We start from the raw sequence: 19,869 nt of genomic DNA on the forward strand, positions 1-19,869 counted from the left end.
AAAGACGCCTGGAAGTATGCTCTTTACAATATCGAGAGTGGGTAACAAGTTATTGAGGGTGATGGGAATGTGGATGAGCTTTTGTCTTTTTCTTCATTCCTGTATTACTTGAAGTTTTAAAAAGTCCTACAAATTAGCTGTGTAATGAAAAATAAACAAAGCTAGTTTCACTTCCAAAGAGAAAAAGCCATCATCATTATTGTCATCTCATCATCATCATTGTCACCATCACTATCACCACCATCACCATCATCATCATCACCATCACCATCCTCAAATCACCATCATCATCATCATCATCGACATAACCATCATCATCACAAACAAAATGAGATAGTTACCCGGCTAGAATGCTTGAGCTCTGCTATATTTTCAGCAGGGCTGGTGTCTGAAATCTAGTGGTGGCCACTCCAGGCAGGCCAATGGGAAGTCATTGAGTTGACCGTTTGGTTTTCAAATAAGCAAAAGTTAGAAGCCCATCTGCATTGGCACCTACAGACCTAAATTGACATGCCAGGTGGGGCAGGTACGTATGCTCACCTTTACCCTTCTCCCTGTGTTTATGGAAGGGGGCAGCTCTCTGTGGGCCCAAGGACTGGGAGCCTGTTTGTTTAGCAGAAGTATTCTAAGTCTCTTAGCATGGAGGGAAAGGGCACAGGAGAAACAACATAGACATTGCTAGTTGCTCCAAGCCAAGCTGGCCTGAAGCTTCCTGGCAGTGTTTGGAGGGAACAGCAGCATGCTTAAAATCCTCACAGTCATTCCTTTATTTAATCAGTACCCGTTAAGCATCGTCTGTGGGCAGACACTGGACTAAAGCCTACATGCTCAGGGTGACCAGAGAGAAAGTCTGCCCTTAGAGAACTAACCTGAGAAGGGCAGCGCTGGATAGAATATGGGCCAGATGCTGACATAGTCAAATTAAGGGTCAGCAAACCACAAGCTAAGAATGACTTTTGACATTTGTAAAGGGTTCTAAGCAAAAATAATAATAGGGAACAGGGATCTCAGGTGGCCCGCAAAGCCTACAGTATTTACTGTTTGGCCCTTTGCAGAAAGTTTGCCTACCCCTGGAAGAGAGGGTAAGGAAACTGGGAGAACACATATGCAAGCAGAGTGGCCAGGGAGGCCTCTGAGGATGCAACATTTAAGCTGAAACAGGAAGGAACAGGAGCCAGTCTTAGGAATAGCCCATATGGTCCAGGAGCAAGATCACCAAGTGCAAAGGCCCTGAGGCAGAGAGAAGGCAAGAGCATGCAGTTTATTGCTGCTTCTGCCCCACTGGGGTCAGCCTCTCTGAGTAGAGTTAATTGAGGATTATTGAGGTTCTATGATCATTCTTCCTGAGAACAGAAGAGGAATCATCTCATCCCCCCTCCCAAGTTGCCTGGGACATGCATGTCAGGTGGGCTAAAAAAAAACCTCCGAATACAGATCCTGTTCTCACTTCTACTCCTAATAACTGAGGAGGTTAGAAATGGAGCCCAGAGAGTCTGAGTTTTTAAGTCTCCAGGTAATTATGACAATTAAACAGGTTTGGGAACCGCTCAAAAAGATATAAAAAGTACCCTGTGAGATATTTGGCACATAATAAAGACTCAACTAATGTTAGCTGCTTTATGGTTTGATGATATAGCCTTGGAATAAGTATAGGACCCCTAGCAGAGTGGTAAGACTGTGGACTCTTGAACCAGAACATCTAAATCCAAATCCTAGCATTAATAGCTGTGTGGTCTTGGAGAGGTTTCTTAACCTCTCTGAACCTCAGTTGCATAACCTTTAATATGGGGTTAATAGTAATACCTACCTTTCAGAGCTGCTGTATAGTTTAAAATGAATTAATATATGTAAAATGCATAGAACGGTGACCAGCAACTGACACAAAGTAAATGCTGTGTTAGTTTTGATAATCTTTTCCGTGAAATTAGACTCAATATTTAGTGACTTATAATATCAAATTCCCTTTCGAATGGCCCCTAATTTGAAGAACTATGCACAACCTCCAAGAATTTGTGACAAGCCAGAGAAACGTAACGTTTTCCCCATTTTCTCAGAGAGTCACATAAGAAAGTCCTATGGAATCCTTGGAAGATTATGCAAGCTGTTAAGATTCTGGAGCTAGATTAAGGGGGAAAAAAATCACAGAAGACACAGACTGTAACAAGGTTGGGACAGAAATGTGGTTTGTTTTTCATCGTAGCTGCAACAGGAATGAATCAGCTTGACACCGGGCTGCGATGTTCTTTTCCGAAAGACAGTGTAGCGCAGCCCTGGACAAGTGCTCTGATAAGACCAAATGAGTGTGTGCACATGTACACACACACACACACACACACACACACACACACTTGTTCCTCCTCAGCTCCAGTTCAATGAATCAGCCCAAATGGACTTCCAGAAGCATCTGGAACCCTGTGTTGGCATGAGTCCACGTTAAAAAAACAAACCAAAAAACACAAGGAAAAGCATTAGCACTTGAATCAGGATTCTGTGTAGCAAGCAGCTCTGCAAGACAGGAAGCGAGAGGCCACAGGAAATGCGACACGCAGGTAGGACACTGGGGATACCTTCCCCTGTCTCCAGCCAACGTGGAGAAAGCTCGTTGAAATCCCAAAGACCTGGGTATAAATCTTGGCTCTGCCCTTCCAGCTCTGTGACCCTGGGCACAGCCACTGAGCCTAAGGTTCCTAATATGTAAAAGAACCTTACTTTAGAGTATTAAAAGTAAGATGCTCTGCCTGACATAACTGCTTAGCACAGTGTCCCACCCCTGTAACTGAATGTTCTACATTCATCAGCGATTATTTACCGACCATGGCTTTTTCTGTTCTATCTGTGCCTCACTCCTCATACCAGCTCCATGAGGCTGAATTCCATGACTAACTTTGGCTTCCTCTTGGTGATGCTTCTGCCCAGCCCAGCCCAGCTCAGGCCTTAATACCAGGTCACCTGATGGGTTTTCCAGGATGAGATGTCAGGAACCTTCCCCTGGTTGCCAGTTTCCTCCAGATAGTGCAACAAATATTCAAACTGGCCTTTTGGCCCAAACTCGATACCTCTCTAGTGCCGAAAATGCTGTTCGAAAGTCTTCCCTGTTGGGGTCGAGCATCATTCTCTCTTACAACACATGCACTCCTAGGAGGCCAAGAATTCACGTTCTTACTGCAAATGCATTTATTAGAGATCTTTGCTGCAAGGCAGTAAGACTGAAGAAAACCCCAGACAAAAGTGGTGGATGCGTTTGTTTCTCGTGCCTGGTGTAACAAAGGACTACACACTTGGTAGCTGAAAACAACAGAAATGTGCTAACAGGTCTGGAGGCCAGCAGTCCAAAATCACTGCCACCGGACTGATACCAAGGTATTGGCAGGGCCATGTTCCCTCTGGAGGCTCTGGGGAGGCTTCTTCCTTGCCTCTTCCAGCTTCTGGTGGCTGCTGGCGTCCCCTGGCTTGTGGCTGCATCACTCCAACCTTCAAGGTCACGATTTTCAAATCTCTCTCTGCCTCCTTGGTCACATTTGTCTCCTCATGTTCTCTCTCCCTTTATGTCTCTCTCTCATAATATGAGGACACTTGTGTTTGCATTTAGGGCCCACCTGGATAATTCAGGCTAATCTCCCTATCAGCAGGTCCTTAGCTTAAATCACATCCCCAGAGGCCCTTTTCCCAAATAAGGTCACATTTACAGGTTCCAAGAATTACGATCTGGTAACTTTGGGGGACATTATTCCGCACACGACTGTAGATCACATGCGGCACCAGGTGAGACAGGAAGGGCTGGCTATAGACACCTGCCATGTGATGGATGCTTTCCTAGAGGCAGCTTGGCGTGCTCGGTATCCTAATTCCCATCTTGTCGATGATGTCGGCATTTAAAAAAACGACAACACAACAAGCTTAGAATAGTAGCAGCATTTGTTTTCTTCGTTGCAGATGATACGGTAATTAATCAGCCTGACACGGGCCGCAAGCTGTTTCTCCTGCTCGCACCTCCTGCCCCCGTCCTGAAACCTCAGTTCACCCCAATCTCCAGGGGGCCTGCCCTGCACCCCAGGCTGGGTGACACTTTGGGGCCCCGGATGCTTGGCTTGCCTGTGCTCTCTAATCAATGGCTTGCTTTCTGTCCAGGACACCGTGGCTCCTCTGAAAGCAGCCCCCCCTCCCCACGCACACCCCCCGACCTTGCACAGCAAGTAGTAAATGTTTGCAGACATACAAGGTGACAGACAAGAGGGAGGCTCAGAAAGTTCACATCATTTGTCTGCAGTCGCACAGCCCCAGGTTTTCTTCCCATATTAAATGAATTCACTCCCCTTTCAGAAAATCTGAGAAGTGCTGTGAAAATCCCCTCACCCCCACCTCCAGACAGCGTTAAGAGCGTCAGACCTATTCTTTAGGCCTCTTATTATTGTTTAACTTTGTAGTTGGCGGTGTTCTGCTTGTTTTTTGTTCTTTTGTTTATGTGTCTTTTTTTAAAAACTGTGGTAAAATGCACATAACAGAAAATTACCATCTTAATTATTTTTCCAGGCCTCTTTTTATTATTTTAGATGCACCTAAAGGTGTCCGTAAGATATATGGTATTTTCTGTGATGCTTTTTCCTTAACTAACATCACACAGAATGCATGCTTAGGCAACGTGCATTTTTACTCAAAGTGCATCTTTGCGCGCTCTCTCTAGCAAATATAAAGTCGTTGCTTTTGATGACTGTATTTTATCCCATCACATAAATATACCATGTTCTGTTTATTCTTTCCCCAATGTATGAACTTTCAGGTTGGTTTAAAAAAAAAATTATTACAAAACAGCAGTTACTCAGGAAGATTCCTATGCACATTCCTTACTCCGTGTAGACAAGGGCTTCTGCAGGGTGGGTAGTTAGAAGCCCCGCTGGGATCTGCTCCTAAACCCTCCCGAATAAGCGCCTCTCCCCCGGCGGCTGGCTGCAGCGCCAGCAGCAGATCAGAGCTGCGGGGGCTGGACGCTGAGCAGCTCCACCGCTAAGGGCAGGTGACGTGCAGAGTCCTGAGAATCGCCGATCTCACGGGTCTCACAGAATCATGAAAGGGAGAATCTGTTTCAGCTCATTCACCTTCTCGTTTACTAGCACCTCAAAACTGGTCCCACACAGGCCCTGCCTCTGCCCGTCTAGCTCTGTGACCTTGGGCAAGTCGGCCTCTGAGCCCCTTTGCCCTGTACGAATGAAAGGTGTGGAAGGAGATGATGACTGGGACCATGAGGACCCTCATATTGGAGGGCATTCAGGAAGCCCCCCTACTTTGTTACTGTGTCCCTTGCTATAACCCCATTCCCAAGTCCTATCATTTTTTCCTTTACTTCCCACATACGTTCCACAGAAGCCCCTTCACCCCATTGCTGCCGCCTAGGTCACCCCAGCCTGGTGGCCATCACTTCTTGCTGGGACTGCAGCGATAGCTTCCACATTCCTCTTTCTACTGCTGCTCAAGCCGCTCCCGCCAAGCCTGTTTTATTGATCTCTCTGAGAGATCTCAGAATTCACGCCTGATCTTTTTACTCCTCCTTTGCTTAAAACCCCGCATTGTCTGCCCACTGCTCTTAAGATAAAGCCCCAGAATCCTTGTGATCTGACCCTGCCTGTCTCCCCGGACTCAACTCACACTCCCCTCACCCCCGCCACTTTTGCCTTCTTTTGTTTCCTGAGTTTTTCAGGCTTCCCTGGCCACCGGGCCTTTGCACAAGCTGTTCTTTTTGGCTGGAATGCCCATCACCCTTCACCCCTTTAACTAGCTGACTCCTGCTTACCTTTCACATATCATTTCAGAGTCACATCCACACAGAGCCTTGCAGAGTCCCTTGATCAAATTTCTCATTTTCAAAGCTCACGAAACTGTTTTTTCATAGCTTTTTCCAACAGATTGGAATCATATTTATCTGTGGGGTTACTTAATTAAAGCCTGTGTCTCTCACTAGACAGTCTTTTCCTTCACATTGTATCAAGCAAACACCATCCTCACAAGGAATTTTTTTTAATGTTGACGTAGCCACTTTCTCTACTTATCCTTATTGTGTTCCTTTGAGATGGGCTTGAAGAGGCATCTGGGTTTAATGATGTGGAAACCGAGGCACAGAAAGGATGAAGGACTTGACTGAAATTATGCAGTAAGTGGCAAAGCTAGGGAAACAATAATAATAACAACAACAATAACGAGTGCCTATGACCACCAACATCTTAAGCCCGCACTTTGTTAGCATTCTCTCATTTAAGTCTTTGATCAACCCCAGAATTGGGTACCATCTTTGTGACAGCTATATACCTGAGTTGACTGAGTCTCGGGGGGGGGAGGTGTTGAAAATTTAAGGAGAACCATGCTCAGAGCCCAGGTCCCAAGACAGCAACAGTCTGGGGATGACGAATGTGGCAGCCCCGAAAGCCAGCTCGGTCTCTCACTTCCCAAATAGAAACACGCCTTTAATTATATCAGTTTAACTCAGCACAGGTCTGGTGACAGATGATCCGAGTCTGGAAGCAGCAAGCGTTTTCAAGCTGTGCTTCAATGCCCCTGGTGCCCTTCATCCCATTTGTCACCTGGTTAGCAGCTATCAGCCCATGATTGAGCTGAGCAGCTGACATCATGCATTTAGACAAAATCACCAGGCTTCCATGTTTTGATTTTCAAGCTTATTGATGTCTAAAAAAAAAAAAAAAAAAAAAAGCAAGGAAACCTCATCTCTCTGGATCAGAGTTCAAACCTGGTGGGCTGAGAGAGAGAATTCACTTTTATTGGCCACCTGCTATGAGGTGTCACTGTACAATAGCCCTGCACCGTGATCTTTTGGAGGTAACATTTCATTAATTTGCAGGGTGAGACAAATGGGCATACAATGCCCAGCACTGTGCCTGGCACAAAGCATGAGCTCAAAAAATGCAAACCCATGTCAGTGGTGCTGTTTTTATGAGCAACAATGTAAATCTGCACAATCAATCCCGATTTCGCAGCTGTAACCCAGACTTAGCCAGTGCCTGGCACGTAATAGATGCTCAATAAATACTGGTGGGATGAATCAGTGAATGAATAAATGAATGAAACCAAGCAGGTGGCTCTGATTAGGCATTCTCTTTTTGGCTACCCAGCACCCAAAGCTCTTTCCTTCACACAGAGAATTTTTCTCATCTTTTGAGGCAGAACCCATTTCCCACTTATAAGGAAAATGTCAAATACCCACTTTTGCAGGTCTCAGTGACTGCCAGGCTCTGTGAAGCTGTTATGCCTGCTCCAGAGTGAAACTGGAGCTACAGGCACCCAGAAATAGGGCACAAGTAAAATTCATTTTGAAAACGGCTGAAGGCCATGGTGACATCTTCTTCCAATATCCTGGGCATAAAGGGCCACTGAGCTAACAGCACATCCAACATCCAGGGCTGGTGCTGTGGACCATGCGGGTTCTAGAGTGATGTTGGGAATGATGGCCACCGATTCTGCTGGAAGATTTGGGGACCTGAATCTGACTCTCTGGTCCTCTGGTGGTGAACGTCTATCACCCCAGGCTTAGCTTCTGTTGCCTGCAACCAATGTCCCCAACCACTCATTCCATCACAGATGAAGGAAATGATGCTGAGAAGGTAAAGAGACTTGCTCAGGATCACACAGCTGCTAAGTGGCAGAGCTCTTTTATAAGCTCATGTCTGGAGATTCAAAATCCCAAGTGCTTTGAGCTTCACTGAGCTTCTGAAAAGCAGTGCATCCCATTTAAACCATGTGGCTGCAAGAATGCAAGTCAAATGTCTGGTTGCAGGAGTCAAGAACCTTTTCCTCGATTGGTGCACATACATCCCACACAGTCACATGGACAAGTGGGCTTGTGTGGGCCCGTCGTGCAAACCTCTCTGTGCATGCTCTGTATGGAAGCCAGCCTTGCCCACCATCTGGACCTCAGAGTTCTGGTTAAAAGGAGAAATCCATTTGTCAAGCATTAATCAAAAGAACCTGTGAAACTCAGACAGAATGGATTCAATTTTTAATTGGGTTCAAGTCAGATAATTACTCAGCTGCCCATAAAATTCATTTTAACTTATTAAATGGAGCTTCCAAAATAGCAGTGCTATTGAGTGTGGCCAATTGCGTGGGCAATTTGTCTAAAGGAAAAGTGTTTGTAGCTGAAACCTGGATCGTTTCTTGGATCCTTTTTGGATCCAGTAGCCAAAGGACTTGGGCAAGTGACTTCACCTCTCTGCACCACAGTTTCCTTGTCTTTAAATGGATGTGCTATTTATACCTGCCCCTTGGCAATGTCAAGGATATAAATGAGATGTTTTTGTAAAGTATGGCATGGCACAGAGAAGGTGCTCAATCAATGGTATAGGGATATAAAAGGATTCCCTTAGGATAGATTCTCAGAAACCAAATTACTGAGTAAAACAGCATGAAATAATCTTAAGAATTCTTGATTTATATTCCAACTTCTCACAGCCACTGGTAATTTAGTTTTAAAAAATCATAAGGGATTTTAACCAGATCCTTGCCAATTGGCAAGAGTCTCCAAGCAATTGCATGTCAGAAGACAAAAATGAGCATCAGCCGGCCTGGCGTGGCTCAGGGGTTGAGCATCGACCTGGGATCCAGGCGATTGGGGTTCGATTCCCGGTCAGGGAACACACCCAGGTTGTGGGCTCGATCAATGACTCTCTCATCATTGATGTTTCTATCTCTCTCTCTCCCTCTCCTTTCCTCTCAAATCAATAAAGATATATTTTTTAAAAGATGAATATACATGGCAGGTAAACTTGAGCAATTTGTAAACTGACAAAGGGTCTACACACAGGTCACATTCAATCGTAGAGCAGGGCGCAGGGCCATTGTCAAATATCTGCCCTCACTGGCAGGGGCAGAGGCTGCCATTGTGCTTCTCTGGTTAGAGTGGCAACTCTGAAATTTGCCAGGGGCCTTGCAGGCTTGATCCAGCACCTGCTCAGTACAGGAATGACTGAAGCTGAGGCCTGTACACAGAGAAGGGAAGCCAAGTATTCAAAACCCAGGGTGCCATTCGGGAGAGAACACGCAGGTGGTGCATTTGCCTTTGTTGAAACTCCCGGAGCAAAATGCTGCAGAGGAGAAACAAAAATAGAAATAGAAGGATGTGGGATGCAATCTACAGTCACAGAAATCCTAGCTTTTCCTTCTAGAATGAAGAAGACGGCCATTCATGTGTCCATGGAAAGTTGGAAACATGAAATGATTTACAACAGAAACCGCAGGCCATTTGTTGATTTGTGAAGCTTATTTTGCTTTATCTCATGATTTGCAGGAGTCAAGAACCTTTTCCTGTATTGGTGCACATACATCCCACACAGTCACATGCACGAAAGTTGCTGAGGACTTCAGAGTCAGAAAGCCCGTGTTCAAAGTCTAGCTCCCTCCTGCACCTCCTGCGAGTCCTGCTGCCCCAGATTCGTCAGATGTCTGGTTCTGAGCCCCTCCCTCAGCCGGCTTTGCTCATTCCCTCTGCGGGCCTGTGGGCGTGGGAGGTCCTGACCCTGCATCGGGCTCTCCCAGAGCAATCCGAGAATCAGCCCCCTTCCTGTCCTCTGCCAAGTCTGATAACTGGCAGAAAACTGGCCAGGCCTCCAGCCCCTCAGCCTGTCAGGACAAGTGTGAACAGTGCCCACTTTATGCTGCGCTGGCAATTTGCACGTGTGCTTTCCCAGGACCTGTTGGAGACGCTGGTCAATCTATGCTTCGGCGATATGAACAGTGCCCTCCTGCTTGCACCGGATCCAAGCAAATAAAGATGTGTAATGTCCCCGGGCCACCTGTTAATCCCATCCAGAGCAAAAGTACCTACCTGATGTAATTTGTCTGGCAGCCTCGCAGTGGGGGATGCCAAGATTCACCGAGCATTAAGTGCATTAATGTCCCCCCTTGGAGGAGATGTTCACTTTTAACCAATGTTAAATTCTTCAGTCACAAGTTCGGGCCAGGAAATCTGTCCCCACTGTGGGGGAAAGGATCCAAGTGTTCGGCTGAGCGGCACCTCATGAATAATTTTAATTTCTTCTAAAAAGGAGAAACAATAGAATTTGGTGGCTGTTGACGCTCGGCGACAGCACAGCAAGGTTTTTCGAATCAATTGTTCTGAGCCTGCAGGGGAGCACACCCCTGGCCTGCAAGGATGGGACTCAGTGATTTATGGCTGTGGAGCGCACCCCCTGGTGCTTGGCTTTGGAAGTCAGGCTGGTGGCAGAAGAAGACGGGAAAAGAATGATCTGATTCAAACTTCTAATTAATGCATGTTTTATTTATGCTTATGAAGCCTGAAATATTAATAGAAGTGAATGCATAATTGATACGCCCCATAGAAAATGTGCATTACGGTGTGTGGCCAGAAGGCCCAGTGTCCTCTGTCAGACATGTGAGAAGGCTCCTGTCGCTACGCGCAGCTTTGGAGTCCTTTGTGCTGCTGGAAGGCCTCACATCTCCGCGTTCGGGCAGCTGGTATCAGGAGGATGTTCTTTTTAGTATCTTGCCTGTTGCTTGAATATTCCATTTGGCCATTTCATTGGGGAAGGAGCTAGGGGCTGGGAGAGATCTTGTATTAATGGAGTCCCTGGGGTGTGACAGGCATTTGTCCAATGCTCTCATTTACCATCGTGATGATACCAACCTTATTAAAATCCTCTGTTATGGATGGAGAACTAAGATGCAGAGAGGTAAAGCGATGTGCCAGAGGTCAACGGGTGAGGGACAAAGCTAGAGCTCAAAGCCTATTCCTGTCCACCACTGTGATCAAGGCGAAGGCAAGGCCCACCAGTGAATGCTGAAAATAGTGGGCGACTGAGAATGTGTGGGTGTGAATCCCACCCCATCACCTCCAAGCAGTAGATTGTAAGCAAGTCACTTAATCGCTCTGTGACTCAGTTTCCTCACCGGTAAAATTGGGATAATGCTACTACCTCCCTGATAGGATTATTATGGGATTGAATGAGCTACAAATATAAAGCCTTAGCACCTGGCACATAATAATCACGTGATAAACTTCAGGTATTATTATTATTATTGTGACCTCAGAGAGTGAGAATGAGACACCAGTGTTGTAAGAAGCTAGGTTTTTAACCTGTGTGAACTGCAAAGTTTGAAGTAAAGGAAAGATATTGAGAAAGATAGTTTGACTTATGTGGAGGGGGGGTTGTTTTGTTTTAAGCCTGTGGGAAGGTTCATTGTTGGCTAGTCCCTTCACTCTCCATCTTGACAACTTGCCTTTTTTTTATTTTAATATATCTTTATTGATTTCAGAGAGAGATAGAAACATCAATGATGAGAGTCATTGATCAGCTGCCTCCCGCACGCCCCCCACTGGGGATCGAGGCCTCAACCGGGGCATGTGCCCTGACCAGGAATCGAACCACTATCTCCTGGATCCTAGGTCAATGCTCAACCACTGAGCCACACCAGCCAGGCTTGACTTATGTTTTAAATGGTTTGGTGATGTTGTTGTGTTGAGAACAGACCATGAGGGAAGAGCAAGGAGGAAGCAGAGAGACCAGCTGAGAGGCTTTACAGGAATCCGGGTGAGAGATAATGTGGGTGAAAACACAGTAGGAGCAGAGGAGACGTGAAAATGGTTAAATTCTTGATATGTTTTAAAGTAGAGCCAACAGGATTAGCTGATAGGCTAGATGTGGCCCAATGGGTTGCCATCAATGATGGGAAGGAGATGGTTGAACAGGGCTATGGAGTCTAGTTTGGGGCTCCTTGCCTTTGAGATGCCTGTCAGACATCCCAGGGGGGATGCCAAATGGGCAGTTCTGTGCACGAGCCTAGCAAAGGCATCCTTTCCTATTCCCTACTTTTTGTTCCTAGCTGCATTTCATTCTCCGCTTATAAACATTCAGGAATGAAAGGGGAGGCAGTGAAAATGCACCAGCAGATTCATTTAGGTCAAGTCCCATATTTTGGATGTGGCTTTCATAAAGAATTTTAAATTATGTCACATGACCCCCTGAAAAATGTACCCAACAGAAAGGCAGAGGATGGTGATGGTGACAATGAAGATGATGATGATAAGAGAATATTAGCAATTGGTTCAAAGAGAAAAAAATGACAAAGACAAAGAGGAAAAAAGCAAGGGAGGGAGAGAGGCAGGCAGGGAGGGAGGGAGGAAAAGAGGAAGGAAGGGCGACAAATGGCATTTTCAGTCATTCAAAAGGCAAAGTGATTCTTTGTCTTTAAGGAAAATCAGCCTCTTGGGACCCTGGAATAAGCAGCTAAGTGAATGTGTTGGGTTTGTCTATTTCTCAAAACCCCGGTGAGTGCTGATCAAGGAATGAACTCTATCACAAATCCCAGAAGGTTTTGTAGAATGGAGTTTTCTCATCCGCCCATGGTTTTCCCGGAGGCCCCAAAACACACGAGATCCCTTAAAGGGGGGGACATGGTGAGAAAAGAGAGGAGAAGGTGACCTCACCTCTATGGAGCAGGTCCCAGAGGCCCAGCCATGACCCTGGTGCGTAATGTGCATTATCTATTTAATCATCCTAAAAAGGCTACAGTGTAGGGATCAACCTGTTCTTGCTAATGAAGAAAGGAAGGCTTAGAGGGTCTGAGTAACTCCCCCAAGGTCACATCTAAGAAGAGAAGGCTGAACAGGGACCCAGTTCTTTCCTGACTTCAACTTGAGTATTCTGCCATGGTGCCAAATAGGTTCCCTTGGAGAGGACTTGGAGGCTGCACTGAGCTGCCATGATCATCAGGGATCCCGAGAGAGGGGCTGGGTGTACACGGGCTTCCCTGGGAGCCTCTGGGGGACTTAGGCTGCAAGTGGCCTCGAGCCATGTGCCAGCCTCTGGGACCAGCACACCCACCCTGTGCAATGTTCGTACAAGGTCTCAGCCTCAGAGCTCAGTTGTGGAGCCCTCTATCCTAGACAGTGAGCCTTGTCTTTGAAGACATGGATGATGTCTGTTTTGTCACCACGGTGCTCCCAGTGCTTGGAAAAGCCTTGCAAATTGTAGGGGTAGATAAAACAAAGAATAGCTAAATGAAAAAGTGAAGCAGGACCCTGAATTACCAAATATTTCATTGTATTCATTATATTTTTAGAACCATGAAAACATTACTTGATGTTTAATGCGGGATCCAAATATCTGTTTTATTGGGCACCTGCTATGTGGAGGGCACTGTGCTGGGTACTGGAGATCCAGTAACTCACTGCACAAGTGTGGCCTCTGCCTCCACAAAGCTCACCTTCCAGAGAGGGAGAAAGAGATCCAATAGCTGACTGCGCTGGTGATTATTTGATTACTATCTGGGTTGGGGGACGTGCTACGAAGGAAAAGTTCACAGTGCGAAGAGAGCCTATAGCGTGGAGAGATGACCTGGTGCAGGGAGGTCAGGGACGGTGTGTGTTTGAGGTGATATTGGAGTTGAAATTAAAAAGAGAAAGAGAAAAATAAAGACTTATTCAGCCTTAAAAAGAAAAGGAAATCTTGCCTTTATGACAAGGATGAACCTGAAGGACATTATGCTGAGTGACATAAGCCAGCCACAGAAGGACAAATACTGCGTGATTCCATTTACTGAGCTATCCAAAACAGTCACACTCATAGGGGACAGTAGAATGGTGGTGACCAGAGGCCAAGGGGAAGGGGAAATTGAGACTTTTTTAAAAAGAGAAGAGTAAAATTTCTTTAAAATTTTTTAAAAGCAAGCTCTCTAACCTCTTTGCTGCCGGGCTCCAGCCTAGATGGATAATGGGCATGGAGCTTGGATGAGTCAAGTTCACAATGTGAAAGGAACCCAACGACAGTGTCCTTCCCTCGCCCACCCACCTGTTCTCATCAAATTCCCAGATTGGGGGTGGGCCGCTTCCACCGCAGCATTCATCGGAGACCCTCTTTTTTGCTCTCCCCCAGTTTTCTCTGCCCTCTCCTCCCCCACCCAGGGCACCTTCCCTCCATCGGAGAGCCAGGCTCAGGGGGAGGTGCGCGGGGCTCCTCCTCTCCAGCCAGCCCTCCCACGGCTTCACCCAGACCGGGACCAGCATCCATGTCCCAGCCAGGCAGGGATGCTTGCCAGCGACAGGTCTTGCTGTCATTTGCTTTCCTCGAGCAGACAGCAGCCTGATGTGCTATAGCGTTGCCTTAAGTGTATAGAGAAAGCAGGTCTCAGAGGTGCAGGGCCTGGACGCCTGCTCAGCCTTTCCCTCGGGCATTCTCTCCCCAGCTCCGCTCTGATTTGCTGGTGGCTGTGGTCCCCAGCAAAGCCATTTTCTCTCAGACCCTGAACTGACCATCTTCAGTGGACCCAACAGGAGGGTTTGAGGTAGGCATGAAGGGGAGACACACACGCCGGCTTGGCAATCAGGTAGCCCCGGTTCAAGTCCCAGCCCCAACGCGTGGCCTTGGGCAAGTGACTTCCCACCTCTGAGCTGCGGTACTGGAAAGCGGGGTTCCGCAACAGCAGCGTTGCTTCCTGGATCGTGGGAGAACCAAAGGGGACGGTGTTTGTAGGCTTGGCACTTGGTAGGTGTTTGACCTCATCTTTGAACATCTACTATCAGTTTGGAGCACATCTTTCCAGGTCATTTTTTTTCTTCATTTATACAAACACGTATATACTTGTGTGTTTTTCCTCTTTTTCTTATATAAAAAAATTTATGTGTATGTATGATACTATTACATATATGCTTTATATATCACAAACAGAATTTATTATTTTTCAAGTTACTTAAAAATATCATGTTTCTATTTCACCTAAGGACCTTTGGCACCCCTCCATGCTTATACATAGTTATCTCCATTGTTCCTAACTGCTGCCTAGCATTCCATAAAGTGGAGCCTCATAAGATGTTGATAGATATTTTGGTTGCCCCTGAATTTTTACTATTATAAATCATGTAGCTATTAGCATCTTCATGTTACCAGACCAGGTCTGGGACCAGGATGGGTCTGCCTCAGGCTGGCGGGTAGTATGTGGGTTCTTGACTTCAAGTAGGAAAGATTTCACAACACAAGTCCAAGTGATTTAGAGAGTATGTTTATTAAATCTGGGGACAGTGAAGCAGGGGAAAGGCTTAAGATAGAAGAAGCAACAGGAGAAAGTCCAAGAAAAGGGGCCTTGGAGACAGGCTCAGGAGTAAGCCTGGGACAAGCTGCCACTGCTTGCTGCTCCCCTGGTTGCAAGTCTCGTGGGGTCCCTTAGAGTTTAGGAGAAAAGCAGCAAAAGTACAAGGCGTTGGGGTGTTCTAGCAAGAGCATGTCATGTCTTCTTTGTCTTGAGGATTTTTTATTATTTTTCTTTGGCCGGCCAGAATCCTCGGGGAGACCTCAGGACAGAATCTCAACACAATATTCATTAGCTTTCCAGGGGTGTCCTTCAATATGTTGATTGATCAAAATGTGTGTACAGCGGGGCCAGAGTTATTTTCTGCTTAATTTTATTTTTAAAGAACATTATTGAAGAGGGACTGAGACCCAGACTGGTCTGCCCAGGACAGTCTGGAATGTGTAAACCATTTGCTCCTATGTGTCCCTGGTTCAGGAATATAAAACCTATGATTCATCAGCTGGCTGTAAATTGCTCATATTGTTTGGCCTTGTTTAATTATTTTGTTTCAGCTTCCGTTATTCCACTTGTCAAGGACTTTCTCTGCCTTCTTACTGTCCTGCCTCATTCATAGATATTTTCTTGTGCTTACGTGTGAGGATTTCTTTAGCATAAGTCTTATTTCTAAACAATGAGGCATGGGTGGAGAATTCAGAATGCCTTTCCCACATTTGAATGTGAATCATATTTGTTCTTAGCATATAAAAAACTGAATCAGACACAATTGTGATTAGAGTAACTTTTCTTGTTTTTACTTCTGTGTATTATTTATTATTATTAATTGCACAATTTGTATATTGTACTGTAGAGTTTCTGTAGCCTAATAGTGTGTAAACATTTCCTAATTATATTCTTTAACTTTATATCTATCTTGAAATAACTACAGATTCACAAGAAATAGAAAAAAAGATAGGTATGTCGCAGGTACCGTTCACCCAGTTTTTCCCAATAACAGCATGACTTGCTATGCATAATCTTGTACAACTCTAAAGCAGCGATTTTCAACTGGTGTGCTATAAGATTTTTTACAACATGCAACACTGACCTCTTTTCCTTTAGATTGTGAAATATAAATTAAAAAATGACAACAGCCAACACAACAATAGCTATCCTGTGTGAAGGAATCAAAATTATACCTATATTTTTTGTCAGATTGGTAAAAAAATATATTTTTTAGTGTGTCACAGAATTTTAGTAATTAGTTTATGTGTGCCATGAGGTGAAAAAGGTTGGAAATAACTGCTCTAGAGCAATAACACAACCAAGAAATTGACATTAATACAATTCACAGAGCTTATTCAGATTTCACCAGTTTTATGCAACGTGTGTCTTATGCAATTTTATCACATGTGTAGATTTGTTTAACTACCACCACAATAAAAATACAGTGCTATTCCATCACAAGGCTCCCTGGCACTACCTTTTATAACCACACCCACTTCCCTCCCACCACATCCCTTACACCTCACAACACCTAATCTGGTTCCATCTGTATAATTTTATTATTTTAAGAATGTTACATAAATAGAACCATAGAGTATGTAACCTTTTGAGATTGGCTTTTGAAACTCAGCATAATTCTCTTAAGATCCATTCAACTTGTTGCATGTATAGAAACAGACTCATGGATACAGAGAACAGACTAATGTGTGCCAGAGGGAAGGAGGGTTGGGGGGATGGGTGAAAAAGGTGGAGGGACTGAGAAGTTCAGATTGGTAGTTTCAAAATAGTCACCAGTGCCCGGCCGGCCATGGCTCAGCGGTTGAGCATCCAGGATCCAGGCGATCGGGGTTTGATTCCCGGTCAGGGCACATGCCCAGTTGCGGGCTTGATCAATGATTCTCTCATCATTGATGTTTCTATCTCTCTCTCTCCCTCTCCTTTTCTCTCTCTGAATCAGTAAATATATATTTTAAAAAATAAAATAAAATAAAAAATAAAATAAAATAAAATAAAATAAATAAAATAAAATAAAATAATAAAATAAAATAAAAATAGTCACGGGGATGTAGAGTACAACATAGGAACTATAGACGGTAATATTGTAATAACTATGTATGGTGTGCCACTTGGGTGTGGGAAATATCAGGGAGAACACTTTGTAAAGTATACGATTCTCTAATCATTATGCTGTACACCTGAAACTAAAACAAAATAATATTGAATGTAAACTGTAATTGAAAAATAAAATTTTTTAAAAAATCATTGCATGTATCAACAGTTCATTCCTTTTTATTGCTGAGTAGTATTCCTTTGTATAGTTGTACCATAGTTTGTTTAACCATTCATTCATTAAGGGACATTTGGGTTGTTTTTGGTTTGGGGCTAATACAAATAAAGTTTCTATGAACATTTGTGTACAGGTTTTTGTAAAGACATAAATTTTCATTTCTCTAAAAGAATCACCCATGAGGTGACTGCGGGGTCGCAGGGGAAGTACCTGTTTCGTTTAGCTGAGACTGCCAAACTGTTTCCCAGGGTGGCTGTACCATTTTACAGTCCCACCAGCAAGATCTGAGTGATCTAGTTCCTCCCTGTCTTTGACTGCCTTTGGTGTTATCGCTATGTTTTATTTTAGCCATTCTGCTAGGTACGTAGCAAAATCCCATTATGGTTTTCATTTGCATTTCCCTGCTAGCTGATGATGTTCAGCATCTTTTCCTGTGCCTGTTCGCCATCTGTATATCTTTTTCAGTGAAATGTCTCTTCGCGTCTTTGGACCATTTTCTAATTGGATCGTTTGTTTCGAGAGTTCTTAATAAAAGTTTCTCTGCTTCACATGCATTCTGGAAGACCAGACGTGCCAGATAAGAATTCTGATCGGATGCACACTGCCTGTGGAAATGGGTGAAGACTATCTTGAGCCTCATTTGCAGAATTCTCATGCTTTTCGGTGAGAGGTAGTTCAGACTTACAAGCTCTTTTATGTCCTATTTTAAGCCAACAGCCCGTTGTGTGTATGCCTCAAAAATATCTGGTTGAGGAAATATTATTTAAAACTGCAGTGACCAAATCTCTCTGGCAGCCAGCCACGTACCGCTGAGTGGCCGGAGCCCCTGGTGCCTGAGCAGTGAGTACCCGATCTGATCCCCACCTTCTTCCGTGCACCCCCACCTGATGTGCCCCGAAAGACTCCCATACATCTCCCTTTTGTGAAAAGAAAGAAAAGTGTATATTATTTTTACAGAGTGCCTAGAATTGCAATTGATTATGGTCAAAAGCATAGGCTCTGGAGTCAGAAAGCTTAGGGTCAAACCCCTGAGTCCCCACTTAGCGGTGTCAGGGCTGCTCGATATGGTTGCTCAGCTTGTGCCCTGGACACACGCACCCAGGTGAGTTGGGGAGCAGGGGCCCAAATCCAGATTGCCCTGTGTTTGCCAAACTGTGGGACCCATCTGGATGAGGGGCTGCCTCTTCCTTATGTGAGGATGCTAACTATTTGCCGAGCTGCATACCAGTGGAGCTGCATACCAGTGGAGCTGCATCTGCCACAAAGGCCATTTCGCTCTCATTCAAAAGGGGTGCCTCTTTCTGATTTGCACACAGGCTCTTACACGCCAGCAGAGCCCTTTGCTGGGCAAGTTACTTAACCTCTCGAGGCCTCAGTTTTCATATCTTTGAAATGTGGAAATAATAGTGCCTGTCTCGAAGAATTGTTTCAAGGATTAAGGGGTTAATTCCTGTAAAACGCTAAGCACAGCATCTGGCCTAAGATAAATGCTCAATAAATCTTAAATCACTGTCATTATTCTTGAGGTCATTTAGCGATGTGGATGGACTGGCTCACCTGTGTGAATCAGTTTGCAAACCAACACTTGGAAAATGACGGTTGAGTGTAATGCACACAGATCAGGACAATGCAGCTCTTGGTTGAACTGCAGCACTTCTGATTTATGGTTGCAAAATGCTTAATGGGACGGACAGAACGCTCCCTGAGAGAGGGGCCGGGCAGGGGAATAGAGAAGGAGAGGCTGGGGGAGTGTCCCGGGTCCGGGAACGGGGCCAGGCTCGCTTTAACATTCTGGGTCAGACACCCAGCCCCGGGCTCTCTCCTCCCAAGCTGATAGGGTTCTTCCTCAAGCAGTTCATTTTTTTCTATTTCTTGGGAGATATAAGGTTTTCATTTCTTTTCCTTGAAGCAAATCCCATCCGCTCCCTGCCAATATCTTCTCTCCCAGAATAATAGTTGGAGTATCTGAAAGGGACTTCAGAGGCTGACTTGTCCATTTGTTTCCAAACTCCAGAGGGCAGGAGAATTACGTGGGAAGCATATTAAAGAAGCAGGTTCTTGGCCCTCAGCCCTGGAGGTTGTGTTTCGGTGCTTCTAGAGTGGGGGTCAGACAGTTTTCTTTGTAACGGGTACTCAGGTGTTTCTAATATTTAGCTGGCTCAGCCCAGGCCCTCTAAAAGCTCAGAGAGGGATATGACTGGTTAAAGGTCACACTGAAATGGGAAGCAGAGCTGGGCCTTGAGCACAGACTTCTATTCAGCTATTTTCTGGCAAGTCACTGCTCCTCAATTGTTTTCTCCTTTCTACTAGCTTTTTCTTTCTAATGGAAAATCTTTTTAGTGGCTTTGCCATGATAAAGACCGGTGAGTGAACTGAGGGGCCTCGGTTGGATGGTCTTAGATGCTTTAAAATCCACCTCTCACCTCTAACCCAAAATACAGTTTACAGACTCAGGGTGGGGTCCTCTAAGGATATAACTTCTTTGGATTCAATGGCAGGATACCCACCAATTCCTAACTGGGATTTAGCAACAAAAACCCCAAAAGACAAAAATGCTA

The sequence above is a fragment of the Miniopterus natalensis genome, chromosome 3, assembly GCF_054644295.1.
Source record: "Miniopterus natalensis isolate mMinNat1 chromosome 3, mMinNat1.hap1, whole genome shotgun sequence".
In the NCBI taxonomy this organism is placed as follows: Eukaryota; Metazoa; Chordata; class Mammalia; order Chiroptera; family Miniopteridae; genus Miniopterus; species Miniopterus natalensis.